General features: G+C 42.6%; 1 non-coding gene across 1 annotated transcript; it reads right to left on the bottom strand.

Annotated features, from left to right (window-relative positions):
• Positions 1–10527: 10527 nt before the first annotated feature.
• Trnap-agg (transfer RNA proline (anticodon AGG)) lies at positions 10528–10599 on the bottom strand. The gene has a single exon. It is a non-coding gene; the product is annotated as a tRNA-Pro (tRNA).
• Positions 10600–18804: the final 8205 nt, after the last annotated feature.

Genomic DNA, 18804 nt, shown 5'->3' on the forward strand with positions numbered 1-18804 from the left:
AGTATGAGGGCCTGGTCAGAGATTTCGCTTGATGTCGTGCAGCCCACATAACAAAACTGTCATCCGTTTCCTTCTTGATGACAGAGGCAATGAATATGCTCTTGCCGCGTTTTTGATTGCGAAGTGTTTGATCACTCGTAAACAGCCCGTCATTTGCTCACCCTGAGTTTTATCTCTGCTCACATGAACCGCTGCCTATGAACAAAACATTTTGGTATGGACAACGAGCTGCAGACCAGCGTTGAGAATTGGAGGAAAGCACAGGGGGCTGCCTTCAATGACGAGGGTATTGGAAATTTGGTACAACGCTACGACAAATGTCTAAGTCGGTGATGTGACTATGTAGAGAAGTAGCTGGAAGGTGTAGCTAACTGTTGTAAATAACACATTTTTTTTATTTTCACAGCGGTTTCCATTTCGTGACTGATAGGACCTCACTTTCCGAATAGCCCTCGTGTACTGAGTCCTCTTGCTGCCGACTTTGACCTTCAGATCTTACTTTGTGAAATAGACCTGAAACGAAAAGCCTCATTGCGTAATTCTGTGTTGTATTTCCATAATACATAATATATAGCAGTACATATTTTTGCACATGAGCTCTTGCCCCGTTGTGGGCTCCCTGGTCTCACACAGCAAGTGTTCCATCCTACAACGAGTTCACTATGCGTCCCACACAGAGACGATGTGTCGCCGGTAATCTTGCGAATCACCGAATCACATCGCCTGTAGTCGCTCGTTATCTTCGATCCCACCACACACGAGCGATGTACCATGGAATTTTTACCAGTATTCGTGACGCTACTATGTCGAGACGTCCTTTTATGAAAAATAATCTGCAATGTTTAGCAAAAATTCTTATGGCGACTAACATTTGGTAATAAATTGGAGTTTAAATTTACTAAACAATTTGGAATGTTTTTCTTGGGAACTTAAAACTATCCAATAAACAAGTGTTCCTAGTCAAAATATATTCTTGTTTTTTGGCACTACAACCATAGATGGAACTTGATCTAACCAAAATTGCCTCCAGAAGTCTTTGTTCTTGGCTTTCCTCTTCCATCCACTGGTCTCCATCTTGGAAAGGTCAGCCAATGCGTTGTCGCCATCTTCCTCTTGGTCGGAAATTCCTTCTGGTGGAATACAATCTTCCTTTCAATATTATTTTGATCATTTTGTCACCTGCCATCCTCTCCATATGTGTAGACTAACATGTCCAATGACGTTTAATAAATTTTATTACGTTTCTTACCTTTATAAGCTATCGTACTCCATGGTTGTATCTTTCTCTGCAACTCACTGCCTCTTTCACAGGTCCATAAGTTTTTCTCGCCATTTTTTTCAAATTCCATTTGGTTGTTTATATCCGCTTTTGTCATCTTCCACAGTACTGTCTCATATGTAACAACTGACGAAACAAAGAAACAGTATATTCTTAACTTCGTTGTTCTTACTATTACAGAATTCTTAATTACCTGCTAGTTCGTATAATGAGTCCTGATGCATTGTCTCATATTATTGCCACTGGTTGAAAGGACACCTAAACATGGAAACGGGTAACACTTTTTAAAGATTTATTAAAGACATTCAGATCATCAGCATCAGCCTTAGAATTGGACATTAACATGTATTTTGCCTTCTTTCATTACAGTAAGCCCAAGTTTTGCTCCCTCTGTTTCCATTATCTCGCACATTTCTTTAAGGGTGTTAACATCGCTTGCCACAATCGCAGTATCTTCTGCATATGCACATTATCTGACTGGATTTCATCATTCTTACACCTTTGTTGCCTGTTTCTTGTATCACATTATGCGGCGATACTTACGTAAACAAAAGTTCCTGTAAGTGTCTTCAAGTTTGCGACTTCCTACTTAAGGAAGTTTTTTTCCATTTCCCCGAGTTCTTTTTCCTGTCTCATTTTTTGTTGCGTTCCAAATAGTTTTTCTGTCGCTGCTGTAAGGATTTACAGTATTTTTAAATACGTGTTGTGCTAAGAGCACAATAAGGAGATTCAAGTCGCTGTCCGCCATTTCAGATTTAGGCTCTCCGTGATTTGTCGAAATCGCACGAGGCTAGAGCCAGGATGGTTTCTTTGAAAGATAACGGCCGATTTCCTCTTTAACCTTCAACATCCTGAAGTTGTGCTCCGTCTCTAATGACACAGTCGTAGATGAGATGTCAAACTTTAATCTTCCCTTATTTTATAAAATACGTTCTTCCTGATTCTATGGGATATTCTGATTATATTTGTCTTCCGGGATGTATAAATATGTATTTAATCTACTTATACAGGTGATTTCTTAGGAAAATTCTCTTCACAGTAGGTAGCCTCTGACTGTCTTACAGAATATACTATGTCTTTTATTCTCCCAAGCGTTTCGCAAACCCATCTTCACGTCCTCAATTGCTTCATACCATTGGCCACAACATTTACTCAAGTCTAGTCCGTTTCGTACTATCTAATTAATTGATGTTTGAGTTCTAATGCAGGGCAAAAGAAGTAAATAATTCGTATGTACTGAAGGATTTCTGAAACCATATTTGATTATTTTAACGTAAGGAAAGATTTCACTTGAGTGACTTTTTTAAATAATATTTGCACTTTTTTGTCATAATTTATCCTTGCATCTCTTTGTCCTTTTCGATCCTTTCTTTCGAGCTCAATGGGCCCTTATCCTTTGGAGCTCCGGGACAATACCATGGTTTCCCCATTCTAGTGACGACCCTGCTACCAAGATGATAATTCACCAGCACACTGCACCCACCTCGTGAACAAATCGCCCCGTGTGGTAGGAATCACCCGAATAGAATGACCTGCAGTATCTGTCGACGCAAACCCGACTGATGCTAGGGGAACTGGATAACTTAAGGAAGGACGCTGTCGAAGAGAGGTACAGGTTCCAGTTTGAAAGTCTATACCATTTTGTGGGCAGCATGTCAAGACGGATCCAAGAATGTTACAATGCAGTGGGTGTATCACCCAGGTGTTGATTTCACAGATGCGCAAAATTTTTGCTTTCGAGTAGCTTACCTTCATTATCTCCATTGCTTTATTTTTATATCACAGTATAGTGTAGTATTTCGTAGGCGTATCCTTTTATTCCATATTGCTTTTGAATCTAAGACCATAGGCTTTCGCAGATATGCAGGGGCTGCAATCCTGTTTTGAGCAACTTAATCTCTGTCGTGATTCGAATGAAACATTCGTGAGAGTTAACCACCATGGACACCGACTAGTTTATAGCAGAGGTCGCTGTAAACTATACTGGATTCCACGTGCAGACAGATGAGCCACAACATATCACTCACCATCTCAGTACTGGACTACATCACATGGTGAGCAGTTGTAGCATCTACATAGAAACAGCTCATCACTGTGGCGTACAGAAGCCACCGTGATGCATAAGTACGCTGCTCACCGTGCCTCACACGCTACAGAGATTAGCATTGGTGTAGGAATAAGACCGCTGGAGAAGAAGCGTGGCAGAATCTGATCTGGGCTGGTTTGGCGAGTTACCCTGTGCTTCACCTGGTGCAAGTGTGAAAGCACAGAGATGACTACATGAGATGAAGCATCTGGCTCGCCAGCAATGCACCGTTTGGACTGAAAGCGGAGCGACGAGGGTAAATCAAACAGTAATGGCTTGTGATGCGCCAAAACATTTTTCATGAGCGCGTCACAATTTCTCAATTCGCCTTTCCTTATTACGTATTATAATTCGTGTTACTTTTTTCCTGTGTGTGTTTATTGTGATGTTTGATTATTTTATACTAATTTTTGCATGCAAATCGCTGTTGTAGATGTATGGCAAGCAATATGGATGGCCATCACGGGGTGGAGTCCCCTTCACCCCGTCAGAGAGAGAGAGAGCACCTCGTGTTCCTGCTGCTAACAAGGCGAGTACGCCATTTGTTTGTTACATATTTTTACGAGCTTCAAACAGGAGCCACTGCAGTGATGTATAGGAACTGTGATTACTGTGTACGGATGCGAGTTAAGTTGGTGACCCTTCCCTCACAGTTCCAGGCTGCGTTGGCTTCCGTACACAGCTTGAGGCCGCTGCCAAGGGGCGTGACTGTGGGAGGTCGAACGCGGGGATGTGACAGACGTCGAGCACGTCTCAGGTGCCTCCCGATCGGTCCACTGCTGTGACCGCCCCGGACACTGCCTGCACTGAGGTTGACCCCCTCGTATACTGCCCCGCAACTAATGTAAAACCAGAAATAAAAAGACAAATCAAATTAGAATAATTATTCCTCACCGAAAAATAAATTGTATATCATTACCAGGCATTACCAGCACTACTAACGTAGACAATGAACTGAATGTTCATCGGAAGAAGAGGCCTCTACGAAAGCATGTCGCATTAGGCTGTGAGTGAGCAGATGCGCCCCGAAATAAATGGCGGAGTCTATTTTTATCGAGCTGTGTGTGGTAGGGTGGTATGAGCTGTCTTTGGCAGAGACCCAGAAGAGCGCTTTGAGGAAAGAATAGTAGACAGTTGTGAATTACTCGAAATGCAGATACGGTTCTACATAATACCTGAGAGTGTGGCCGGCCAGAGTGGCCGAGCGGTTCTAGGGGCTACAGTCTGGAATCGCGCGACCGCTACGGTCGCAGGTTCGAATCCTGCCTTGGGCATGGATGTGTGTGATGTCCTTAGGTTAATTAGGGTTAAGTCGTTCTAAGTTCTAGGGGACTGATGACCACAGACGTTAAGTCCGATACTGCTCAGAGCCATTTTGAGAGTGTGACGAGGAACAGTAGAGTTTATGTTGCCTTTGAAGTGTGTGGTACACTGTCACCGAGCACAGGCCTGCGTGATGAAACGTTTTAACCAACGTGGGAACCGCTGTGGCTGGGTAACGTGTATAGGTTGTTTAAAAAAATGTGTCGTATGCTTTGGGGGGTGGTAGTACTAATCGTAACAAGACAATGAAGTTCAATAAAGAAGGATCCAAAAATGCATACTTTCTGAGGTAAGTCCAATAAACATGGGCCCGGAAAGGCACACTTTATGCGATAAACACGTGTCTACTAGAGGCGTTAAGCGTGACGTCCATTGATGTCAATGCACCCATCTGCCCTGTGGCGTTACGCACCCTTTGAAATACACCTGGTTGTTGTGGTACCTGTTGGCACGCATTAAAGACGAGACCTTATAGTGTTCGCACATCATTGATTGGCGTGAAATAGATCAATACCTTCAATTGTCCCCATTACCAGAAGTCTTGGGGGTTGAGATCTGGGGAACGAGCAGGCCAAGTATCATACGTTCACGCACACATTGTAACGAAAATGTGCTGGTGCGCCATCATGCATGAAGCACATTTGTATTCGTTCCTGCAGTGGCACAGTCTCCAGCGAGGTAGTCAATACATCAATGAGAAAGTCTAGATAATCCTCCCCAGTTAACCTTCGTGGTAGCATGTATAGCTCTACTAATCTATCGCCAAGTACACCTGCCCATATGTTGATTGGGAATCGGTGTTGATGTCCTCTTTCCTCAATTCATTGGGGATTTATATCTGCCCATACATGTTGGTTATGGAAATTCGCAACATCATCTCTTGTGAACCGTGCATCATCGGTAAGTAAAATATTGGATGTGAACAGTGGATATGCGGCACACCTCTGCAACAGCTTCTGACAGAACCGCCGTCTGCTATGACGATCCTGTGGCCTTAGCGCATGAACGCGTTGTAGATGATGTGGGTACAGTAATTGTTCATCAAGTACACCCCCCTCCCCCCTGCTAAGGTAAGAGAGTGAGACATGCTTTTTGCTGCTTCTAATCGTCGGACACTGATCCCAGTGATTTCTTCCATCGAACGTAGCACACGCTCCTCCATGTTAGGCGTGCGAGCTGTGCGGCCCCTTCCACTGTCGGTGTTCCGAGGTGCAGGGGTACCAGTGTCCCTCAGACGCTGGAAAAGTCTGCCGAACAGTTAACCAGACGGCACTCTGCGCGGTGGATATTTTGCAGCATAGAGGACACGGGCTCGTACGCTACGTCCATTTGCTAAACCACATGCAGAATATCATATCTGCCATTTCACTTGTCGAGTAGTAGGCTTCTACTGCAACCAAGAGTCGCGCAACCCTTCCTATAAACACGTGTTAATCTCGGGAAGTATGCGTTCCTGAACCCATGTTTATTAGACTTATTTTACTTGTTTCGATGAGTACTACCACCTTTCAAAGTATTAGACTCTTTTTTTGAACATCCTCTATAATTTGGAAGCAGGAGAGAGAAAAATGGCTGTGTTTACAGAAAGCCATCCTCACTGGCCGTAGACAGAGACAGAAATAGAATAGGACACTGTTCTTCAGCATCCAGTTCTATGAAGTATGTTACTAGTTAACCACCTGAAATGAGAGTAAGGGAAGGACGGCAACGTCTGAAAAGACAACTTTTCACTGGTCAACTCTCAGAATACTTATTGTTCATAGAGTCAGCGATACGTTCTGAAAGAAAGACGAAGAGACACGAGTGTTACTTGTAGGAAGCAGATGGCGGTTCTACAACTAGGGGCTTCTCTACAGCCAGACGTCTCGTCTACCTAGCGTCTCTGCAGTCAGGTGCCTCTTCGAGCAGACTTGGTGAGCGGGTGACTTGGGCACTTACTTGTCTGATTTGAATTGAGAGGCACATGCAAGCTGTTGGAACGAAACCAGTGACGGATTCTACAGCCGCTTCAGCCTCCGCCTGCAGATTATTATGGTGAGATCTAGCTGCAGCAGCGAGACGAACTGTAGGCAAAACTGAGTCATTTTTACTGGGAGTCTGTAATTTCAAGCTTCATTCTGAACACTTGATTGCAGTTTAAGCATCAGTATGCTTTCTCGTCCGGCTATAGGGATAAACGCATTCTCGTATGCAGAGCCTCCTGTCGTTAAGCAGTAACCCTTCGTCAATCACGGTACGACTCCCTCCGATATAACTGTTTTATCCTGATACAAGTTCACTTGAATCGTATTTCAGATCCCTTATCCAGCCCTGACATGGAATTAGCTTTTCACTGTCAAAGTTTGTCAAACGATTTATCATGCATTTTAATGTAATAAAATGAGTCTGTTGTGATTCTTTTTCAGTTTCGTAGGTAACGGATTCTTTCGTAGTTTTGGAGGGCAACGGCTTCATTATCTCCTAATTATGTCAGATAAATAGAGCCACTTTCACATGTGTAATTGTCATTGCAAGCATCCTCAGACAACGACTACTTACAACTTGGCGACTCTGCTCAGGATTCGTTTACTTACGAACTTCTGATGCGACGCCACGGTTATACCCGCGCAATTTTCCGGTTTCGACTTAAATTTTGTAGAAGGATTTGCTTTTGCCAGCTCAGAAATCACTGAATTAACCAAAATACAGAAATGTTTTTATGTTTCTGGAGCGTAGCCATCTACATATCTTTCAGTAAAGAGAGGCTGGTATATGTCCATCGCTGTCGAGCTCAAGAATTATCGTTGATTATTTGGAGGGTATTTCACAAGTTTTCTATGTACTTTGCGTGTTTCGTGTTAGAAGGGGATCGGATTGTAGTGAGTACTCTAGATATGAGAAATTATATTGTAGGTTCGCTAATTTTTATTCAAACGTTATGTGTGTTGAAGTTCAGAGATTCTATCTATTAGGGCACGCCGAAATCAACCAGGGCGCGAGCTAGAAGTTTATCAAGTATGAATGAGGAAAGCTTGTGCGTCTCTCGGAACAGTGTTATTGGATGCTATCTGTTCACGACGTATGTTAATTACTTAAATCCTGACGGTGACTCCCTGAGTTCGAAGTCCCTATACACAGAGTAGCGATATCTGAAGAAAATAGTCGCAGTAACCGCCAGATAATCAAATAAGTGAAAAATATTCTATATTCGATTTAAGAAGTTGTGAAAAAGCATGCAAGCATTGATGGACTGAGTGCTGCAGATTCGTGATTAGTTCAGTCTGCAGAACAGTAGCTTCTTAGGATAAAGAGGCAGACTTCTTCCAAGTGTAGTGAGTTGGTTTACGTTGGTGGTCTTAATTAGATGTTTATCAGCAAGAAATTGCTTTAGGCAGCTGACAAAATAGCTGCTGAGCGCGAAGTATATAATCAATATCTAAAAATTAACATAATCTCTTAGCGGTTAAATGCCAGTTATGTATATTTGTTCATTGTGGTTCTGAAGGGAGTAGCTCTCTTTGAACGCAAGAAAAATAGGTGGTATTCGTGATTGTTTCATAAAATATAAAGATAATTTTAAATCTGAGCCGGCCGGTGTGGCCAAGCGGTTCTAGGCGCTTCAGTCTGTAACCGCGCGACCGCCACGGTCGCAGGTTGGAATCCTGCCTCGCGCATGGATGTGTGCGTTGTCCTTAGGTCAGTTAGGTTTAAGTTCTAGGGGACTGATGACCCCACATGTTGAGTCCCACAGTGCTCACAGCTATTTTTTTTTAAATCTGATGCTATAATTTTATTGCTTACACTTTTGTCTTTAAAAAATATCTTTTACGTTCACGTCGGATGCTCCCTGTAACCACTGCAACAGGCGGAAGCACCTCTTGAAACCAGGACATTGGTCATCGGCGGAAATTCCTATAGCCCTCCCGCCGAATCTGAGACAAAATAATTTTGTTAGCCATTTTCAATAGATTTTCTATCAAAATGCACAGGATAATTGAAAAATATTAAATTCTACGAAAATGGTGACGTGTTGAAAGAAATGTCGTTTCCTTCGGCCACAAAATCGAGATCAAAACTTGCACTGAAAACAGAATTTTGAAAACATCGCAGGACGACTACGTACGTCGGTAGAGAATTCAACTTAGAATGTCGGCATCAAATTCGGATCAAAATCGTATATGCTGTTCTCAAGTTACGTTTACCGACAATTTGAAAGGTATGGTTTCGAGAGAAACGCGTTTAAAATTTACGAGTGCATTTTTTGTAGTCGAGTTAAATAGTGACCTCTAGTCAGTGATGCCTGGACCATACAACATTCCTTCCAGATCGAAAAAGAGGTCCTCCTCCATCTTCTTGGTGGTCACGGAGGTCCTGCAGCTCTCTTGGGCAGCTTCTGTCAGCCGCTGCTCCGCTCGCTCGGCGTGCTTTCCGTCCACTCTTGTACAGACGCTGTAAAAATCTGGTTCATCTCAAGTTAGAGTAAGCAGTTGTTCAAATTACATGCTGCCACACTGGCCACGATGTCGACTACTTTTTTTCCCGTTGTGAATGGTTTCCGGTTCACAAATCGCCTTGTAACTCGATAACAGAGATTCTGGCGAACCTGGGATGAACACCACAAAAAACAGATATCGAAGAGAATATTTCAAGAAGTAAAATCGATTTTTTGGAATTTTCAGAGAGGACTACTTCCTTCAGAGGATTACGAAAATGAGTCGGAAAGAGGCATAGTGCCCAGTCTCGGGAAGTATACTCATAATTGTGAGTGAGACATTATGGGATTACCTTTACGATGTGGCATGTAACATGGAAAAAAGCTCAGAGAGTTGTAAGGAGCATTTAAAACAATTTACCGATCAGTTTTTTCTTGTTTTATGACAAAACGCCGAAATGTTCCATGAGCTTATTCACAATAACAAAGACACTTACTTTCAGAATACCAACTTCGACTTCAAGATTTTGCTACGAAACATACACGTTTTATTAAATTTGTGGACGGCAAAACTTCAGAAAAATGTATCAGATATAAAACACGAAAACAAGACTACAAAAATGTAAATACATGAACAAGTATCAGGTCATAGTGGGAAGCTTTTAGAAAGGTTACTGATATCATAGTTCCATCAGAGCCCTATCTGCAGGGAACTTAAACCACGTGGTAACCTTTGGAGAGGGCTTTACGAGATCTTTCCAGTTCCCTTTAAAAAAATTTATCGGGCATTCATTAATAATGATTTCTGTTGTTTGCTCGATTGCGGTACAGTTACAGTGTGTAAAATATTATTTTCATATTGGGATGCTTTGCAGCTTGCGTATCTGGCTTTGGTGCGGCTGAGGTGGGTCGACATTTTTCTTAGTATGCGCAACTTTTAGTCAGTTCGAGTTTCCAGGCCATATCAGGAAGGTCTGCAGTGATCTTCAAAATCCCGAGGAGTAGATCGGTGGGGGCTGTAGAAATCTCATAGCTATTTCCTAGATTGTAGCTTAGTATGTGAAAGTACACAACCTGTAGCCGTGTGAGATCGGATGATACTATATTAGATAAGAGATAATAGTACACTCAGAGTAAAATTTTCCTGCCGCCGAACTAGATACCGCGTCTCTATCGGCCAGAGAGAACTGCGGATGAGTGTTGATGATGATCAACAAAAAATTAATCGTTCCGTTTGTCATTATCCATTATGTCACCACAAACTTTTTTATTTGACTGTGTTCGGGTTATCTGTTCAAGGTTTTGCTAAATCAGACCATTGGTTTTTACAATCCATGTCTTCGCAAAGGCATAGTAACATTCTGGGAAGGGAAGCTCACCGCAAACCTACTTATTTCAACTGGCGTGTCTCCAATAGAGAGAAAAAAAGGGCTCGTCCGGGATTTGAACCCGGGACCTCTCGCACCCTAAGCGAGAATCATACCCCTAGACCAACGAGCCGCGTGGGAGGTGGAAAGCCTTTCACCACATCACATGTGTGACGGCACAGGCAGGCGGTCCAGATACGTGCAGAACACTCTGCTCTCCGGCCAGCTGCTATTCTCGTGTTCCGCTCTCCCCGCCTCACGCGAAGCCAAACTAGAGGTGTGCGGACCATGCACACACAACGAAGTTCATACACCAACGTGCCTACACTCTGACGAGAAGGTAGAAGATAGAGGTAGAAGGTTGTGCTGCAGAAGCTGATAAATAACAGTAATTTCCTCTGCTGTATAACGCGAAATAGGACAAAAAGTGAAATGGTCCCCACATGTTCAGTACTACTGTCAAACCGTCAGTATACCGACTGTGTGAGGGCAGGTATTGATCTATTGTCAATTGACAAACAGTATTGACGGCCTTCAAAATGTTCTGGTTACTCTCAATACATACTGAACGTGCGAGAGCGCGTTTTGAAGGTGTGAGAATATTCTCCATTCAGATGTTAATGAATCAGCCACATAGCATTAGTGTGTACTGTTTATGTTCCCAATCCACCTTCGTGCATATCATTCCCTAGATTCTAATTTTTAAATAGTCTTTCAGCACACAACAATTTTAATAAACCTATGCACGCGTAAACATTGTATACACCACTTTATATAGTCAACGTAGGATTTTCTATGACAATCCTTACTTTAATAATTTTAAAATATAGTATACAGTAGAATGGTGAATTACAAAGCAGTTTATAAAAACGAACGGTAAACAGAGCTTCTGACATGGAGGTGCAGCAGGAGAGAATTCAGCAGGCAGATTTTGGCGAGCTGTTAGAAACAGCATCACAAAATGAAACCAATGTGGGGAACGAGCAAAGTCAGGAACAAGCTAATGATCAAGTGTTCGAAGTTGAATGTAGGAGATAAGATTATAGAGAGATAGCACATGCAGTGGAGAGTTCAGAAAAAACAGGCCACGAAAGTACAGCACAGAGTGATGTAACTTGTGAGCCCACATCTCAACCACACACAGCATTCCATCTGCAGAACTTGCTGATTGAACGATTCAAAAAGATACACGAGCAATTTAAGAAAAGCGAAGATAAATAAGGAAGAGTCATGAGAAAAATAACGCACGATTCAAGAAGACTGAAGATATATTAAGGAAGAGAAACAAGAAAAATGTGTGATTCAAGAAAGGAGGAACAGCGACGAGAAAAATGTGGAATTCATAAAAATGGATGGACTGTTTGAAAAAAAGAAAATAAACGGAAATTTATTCAAGAAAAACGAGGAAGAATTTAATAAAAGTGAAGAAAAAGTGGATGCACAGTTTAAAGAAAATGAACAGCAAAGGAAATGAGCAGATAAAAACTCTGGACAAGGCTACTGATGGCCAGGTTATCAAGGTAACCAACCGTATATCACGAAGACAATATATGAATAGGCACAAGAATTCAGTACGAAAATAGATACATTAACTCGGAATACTACGGAAACTACAGACAGATTAGATAAAGATGTGGAATCCATCAAGTCATGGAAGTAGGAGTACGCAAATTCACAGATGAATATGTTAAGAAAATCGGAAAATCAAGTTGACGTGTTAACCGTCACCGCTGAGCATGTGTTAATACATAACGAAATGGCATCTGATACGAAAGTACGAGAAAGTCAACGCGAGAAGGAAGAAATTGGAGATTTGGTACAGATAAAGTAATTGCAGGCCAACATTAACCGAAAGAACAGAGATGTTAGACGTGGTCATGAAAGTGAAGGAGAGTAGCAGAAATTCGAGTACGTAACTAGTCAAAGCAAAGAAGAAAGAAACAGACAGGAAGAAGAATTACAATATAACGGATGATGCTGTGTCAGGGGAGTTCTGTCACATTCAGCTCACCAGTAATCATCACCACAATCGCAGAAGTCTTATCATGCGAAAGAGATGAAGAAGTCAGAAAACAGTTTCTATTTGTGCAGAAGTACGCATCATTTTTGGATGCTGCAGATCGCTTACGTTTAAAGATTTGGACTGAGGAGTTCCCAGGGCTTTACTCAGATCGTGGCCACCTGCTCTGAAAAGTAAGCGAAGAAGAAAAATTGTAGACAACCGCTCTGTTACCGATAAGACAAATGAGGCTTACAGTGGGCGACAAGGTTTTGTTACGATCAAGTAACGCAGATACTTAAACGGCAAATTCCCCTATATATTTTGTGGACCTTACGGCGTGTGGAAAATAGTTCATGACAACGTTGTAGAAATTGAAATTCTGCAGAGTCACAGGTCCATTGGAAGTGTAGAGTGGCAAGAGCGCGAGTAATTGCCCGGCTGTAAGTAGACCTCTCTGGGATAACTACTAGGGCATGTAAACAATAAATAATTGTAGGAGGATATCAATTACTAACGTAGACCTCATCTGAGCTCCCAATGCAAAAGAATATTGAGGTAACTGTGATCGAAAAATTTGTGTAACTGAATCAACTATCGTAAAGTAAATTAAATATAAATATGAATATTGCAAAGAATTCAAAATTAACAAGAATGGAAGACCTCATATTAACTGAATGTGTATAGATGATTCTCTGAAGGAATATGAATCCAGTATGAATTGACAGTAATAAATGATTACTTAACTGAGCAGATGCAATGGTATTACTGGTAAATGTGAAGGGTCTTGTCAGTGGGTTTTTAAGTGTAATTATTAAATGAGAAATAAATTGTAAGAGCGGAATGCATTTATATTTTATGAGGATAGTTTTTCTAATATATGTATTCTAAACTTTTTGAGGTCACATCGACCACGTCCACAGCTCGTGGTCTAGTGGCTAGCGCTGCCGCCTCTGGCTCACGGGGTTCCGGGTTCGATTCCCCGCCGGGTTGGGGATTTTCTCTGCACGGGAACTGGGTGTTTGCGTTGTCCTTATCATTTCATCATCATCATCATTCGTGACAGTGGCTAGATTGGACTGTGTAAAAAATTGGACTGTGCAAAAATTGGGACTTTGTACGGGCGCTGATGACCGCGCAGTTGAGCGCCGCACGAACCATACATCATCATCACATCGACTGAACATTGGAAGAAGGCATGAGAGGGAGGCAGATGGCAGATGTAACAAGACAGGTTGGAAATAGTACAGCGGCAGTATGATGCCGCTGTCGTTAGACTCATGCGAGAAACGTGGCCAGCAGGTTGAATAGTTTAGATTCATGCCGGCGGTCGGCGCTCGCCATCCTAGACAACCTTTTGCGTGAACAACGCAATAAATGCTTACCTGCTGCCGATGAATGAGTCTGTCTCTCAGAGATTTCCGTCCCAAGAGATTTCCTGGAAACAACTGCTGCCTCGCCATAAGCGAGTGCACAGTTGAGTGAGTATCCTCAGACATTACTACCACAATACAATCGTGCTCGAGCCGCCCTTCTTACGTACGGAAATGATTTCCAGTATCATAAAACTTCCTGGAAGAATAAGACTGTGTGCCGGACCGATATTCGAACTCGTGACCTTGCCTTAAGCGGGCAAGTGCACTACCGACTGAGTACTGAGACACCCAAGCACTACTCAGGACCAGTGCTCACAGCCCCACTTCCGCCGATACCTCATCTCCAACCTACGAAACTTCACAGAAGTGCTCCTGTGAAAAGGCACTGGTGGAAGTAGGGCTGTGAGCACTGGTCCTGAGTAGTGCTTGAGTGGCTCAGTCGGTACGGCACTTACCCACGACAGGCAAAGGTCCGACACACAGTTTAATCTGCCAGAAAGTTCCTGAAATGATGATATCATTTGGGGACAAGATGTAGTTTGTCAACGAACCATTACATGTTGGCCATGTAATAAATATATTGTTTATTAATACAAAACGAACAGTGAGACTTTTTTGTTGACTGAGAGGTCACTGACCAATTCACACTTTGACACTAGTCACAATTCACAATGTTGATCGAATGAAAGGACCCTAACCACTCAGTTTTGAAGCACCTCGTGACATTATTCAGTAAGGAAGAATACAATGTCTCCACCAGATTCTACAGCTGCAATTAATAACAAATGTTGATCAGCTGTGATCTTCAACTTTTGTGAGATAGAGTATGGTCACCAGAATTGTGAACACCAAACCTTTTGATTTCATATTGTGTGTACAACAAAGACAAAAAGAAGAAACTTTATGCCCAGAACAATCTTGCATTGCAAACCATTTCACTTACTTGTCAAACTGAGGCCAATGTGCCATAACGAACTAGGCATCCTGCCATGAACCTTGAACACAGTCTAATCTTGCACCTCTGATATCAAGCCAGTGACTTTGCCAGTCTCGTGTCACGATTTTTTTTTTTTTCCCTCAGACCAACGACAGTTTTATGTGCTTCTTTTCAGCAATTACATAATGTACTTCGGTGTGTCTTAGAAAATTTTGCATACCCTGTTGTGTTAATATGAACTTTATTAAGATTTTTCTGAAATTTTTTGTTGGTTTTAGCTTGTTTGAATATTATGTATTGAGAACATACGTATTTTGTAATGTTTGAGGTCACCAGTTTTGTATCGTTATTGACTTAAAATTTGTAAATCCCAATTGTAGTATTTCGTACACAGTGACAGAAGTGTGCTTATTTTACACAAAATTGAATCTGATTATTTGTATATGCTCTATATTTACATTGTGTTATTCCAAGTGTGTTGGTATGTATCTTGATTTGTGGACATACATATACATTTTGAATTTTACATTCTCATTCTGTAAAGTATATTGCTGTATGTATCTCGAACTTTTTTGTGTCTTAAACTACGTATATTATTACGTGATGATGTGCTTTCAAGATATTTACTATATTCCTTTGTCTTAACCTACACATGTAGCAAAAGCCTGAGCTAAGTTTTGAAAATTATTTGAAGTGTGAATGAGTAATTCATCAATGTTTAAAGGCTGAGCAAAGAACTTAATATTACACTGCCTAGTCACTAGCTTCACAACTGATAAATACGTATGGGAATTGGATATATATCGTAATCTTATTCTCCAAATCTCTGTCTCTATCTCCTCCTCCACTGCCTCCCTCTCCCCCAGTCTCTATTCATCATCTCTTCTCCCTCTCTCTGAGCTTGAACCATGGTTATTGTTATTGCAAACGAAACCTTGATTGAAACTAAAGTCTCGTAAATGGATTAGTAAATCAGTTGGCATCATTGGTATTTGAGGTAGAGGGAGACCTCTCTAGCTGCTGGAACCCTGAGGATAGCAGGTTCGGCCGGCCGGCGTGGCCGTGCGGTTAAAGGCGCTTCAGTCTGGAACCGCGTGACCGCTACAGTCGCAGATTCGAATCCTGCCTCGGGCATGGATGTGTGTGATGTCCTTAGGTTAGTTAGGTTAAATTAGTTCTAAGTTCTAGGCGACTGATGACCTCAGACGTTAAGTCGCATAGTGCTCAGAGCCATTTGAACCATTTGATAGCAGGTTCAATAACAATAATTTACATAATTTTGATGTGCAGATGGATTCCACAGTTTCGGATCATTCAAATTCCGCAGTAGTATTCAAATCATAAGCCAAAAAGTCATTAATACAGTTACGCTGTGTTCTGTTAAAGGTCACTGCGGGTAAGAAAACCAACAGTTTTTCTTGTATAAAGTTTTCGTTTAAATTTTGCATAAGTAAGCGGAATATCTTGGAGAAACAATTTGAGTAACGGTTTACATCCCCTGCTAAGGTAGTTAATACCGACAGCGAGAAAGAAAATGAAATAGCACATTTTCATAGCACAGCATATTCTTTTCTGCAGTTGCTTTTAACAGAAAACCTGTTCATTGTTGCTTTATAAAATGTAAAGCCTATGCCCATCTTAATGTTCTTTAGAGTGCTGTGTAAAAATCTGAAGTAAATTGGTCAAATATTTTAAAGATTTTTGCTAACAACTTTTCCGTATTATGTATTATGCATGTATTTATACACTGAAGATACTGGTATGCGCATGCGTATTCAAATACAGAGGTATTTAAACAGACACAATACGACGCTGCGGTTGACAACGCCTACATAAGACAAGAGGTGTCTCGCGTAGTTGTTAGATCGGTTACTGCTGTTACAATGGCAGGTTAACAAGATTTAAGCGGATTTGAACATGGTGCTATTGTCGGAGCACGAGAGATGCGACACAACATCTCCAAGGTAGCGATTAAGTGGGTTTACGACCATTTCACGAGTGTACCGTGGATATCAGGAATCCAGTAAAACATCAAATGTCCGACATCGCTGCTGCCGGAAAAGGACCCTGCAAGAAAGGGACCAACGACGACTGAAGAGAATCGTTCAACGTAACAGAAGTGTAGCCCCTCCGCAAATTGCTGCGGATTTCAATGTTGGGCCATCAAAAAATGTCAGCATGCGAACCATTCAACGAAACACCATCCATATAGACTTTCGGAGACGAAGGCTCGCATTTCTACCCTTGATGATTGCATAAAGCCCCGCCTTGGCCCGTCAACTGGACACTGGACTGTTGATGACTGGAAACATGTTGCCTGGTTGGACAAGTCTCGTTTCAAATTGTATCGAGCGGATGGTCTTGTACGGTTCTGGAGACAACATCATTAATCCATGGACGTTGCATGTCAGCAGGGTATTTTTCAGGCTATAGATCCTATATAAAACAACGAATTTCTGATGCAGTTGTTAAATCGGTTACTGCCGCTACACTGGCAGGTAATCAAGATTTAAGTGAGTTTGAACATTGTGTAATAGTCAGCGTACTAGCGATGGGGCACAGCATCTCCGAGGTAGCGATGAAGTGGGGATTTTTCCGTACGACTAATTGACGAGCGTACCCTGAGTATCAGGAATCCGGTAAACATCAGATCTCCGACATCGCTCCGCCCGGAACAACATCCTGCAAGAACGGGACAACGGCGACTGAAGAGAATCGTTCAACGTGGCAGAAGTGCAACCTTTCCGCAGATTGCTGCAGGTTTCAGTGATCGGCCATCAACTAGTGTCAGTGTGCGAACCATTTAACGAAACATTATCGATATGGGCTTCCGGAGCCGAAGGGCCACTCCTGTACCCTTATTGACTGCACGACGCAAAGCTTTACGCCTCGGCCGGCCGTGGTGGCCGAGCGGTTCTAGGCGCTTCAGTCCGGAACCGCGTGACTGCTACGGTCGCAGATTCGAATCCGCTTCGGGCATGGGTGTGTGTGATGTCTTTAGGTTAGTTAGGTTTAAGTAGTTCTAAGTTCTAGGGGACTGATGACCTCAGATGTTAAGTCCCATAGTGCTCAGAGCCATTTGAACAATTTTACGCCTCGCCTGGGCCCGTCAACAGCGACAGTGGACTGTTGATGACTGGAAACATATTGCCTGGTCGGACGAGTCTCGTTTCAAATTGTATCGAGCGGATAGACGTGTACGGGTATGGAGACAACCTCATGAATCCATGGAAAATGTGTGTGAATTCCTAAGGGACCAAACTGCTGAGCTCACCGGTCCCTAGACTTACATACTTCTTAAACGAACATAAACTAACTTATGCTAAGAACAACATACACACACCCATGCCCAATGGAGGACTCGACCCTCCGACGGGAAGGGCCGCGCAATCCGTGACATGGCGCCTCGAACAGCGGGGCCACTCCGCGCGACATGAACCCTTGGACCCTGCATGTCAGCAAAGGACTGTTCAGGCTTGTGGAGGCTCTGTAATGGTGTGGGGCGTGTGCAGTTGTAGTGATATGGGACCCCTGGTACGTCTAGGCACGACTCTGACAGGTGAGACGTACGTAAGCATCCTCTCTGATCACCTTCATCCGTTCATCTCCATTGTGCATTCCGACGGACTTGTGGAATTACAGCAGGGCAATGCGACACCCCACACGTTCAGACGTCCAGAATTACTACAGAGTGGCTCCAGGAACACTCTTCTCAGTTTAAACACTTCACTTCAGCTAGCCACCAAACGCCCCAGAAATGAACATTATTGAGCATACCTGGGATGCCTTGCAACGTGCTGTTCCGAGCAGAACTTCACCCCATGCACTCTTACGGATTTTTGGACAGCCCTGCAGTATTCATTGAGTCAGTTCCTTCCAGCACTACTTCAGACATTAGTCTCGTCCATACCACGTCGTGTTGTGGCACTTCTGCGTGCTCGCGGGGTCCCTACACTATATTAGGAAGGTGTACCAGTTTCTTTGGCTCTTCAATGTGTATTATACATGTAACATATGTAGTTTGTG

The sequence above is a fragment of the Schistocerca cancellata genome, chromosome 2, assembly GCF_023864275.1.
Source record: "Schistocerca cancellata isolate TAMUIC-IGC-003103 chromosome 2, iqSchCanc2.1, whole genome shotgun sequence".
Classification (NCBI taxonomy): Eukaryota; Metazoa; Arthropoda; class Insecta; order Orthoptera; family Acrididae; genus Schistocerca; species Schistocerca cancellata.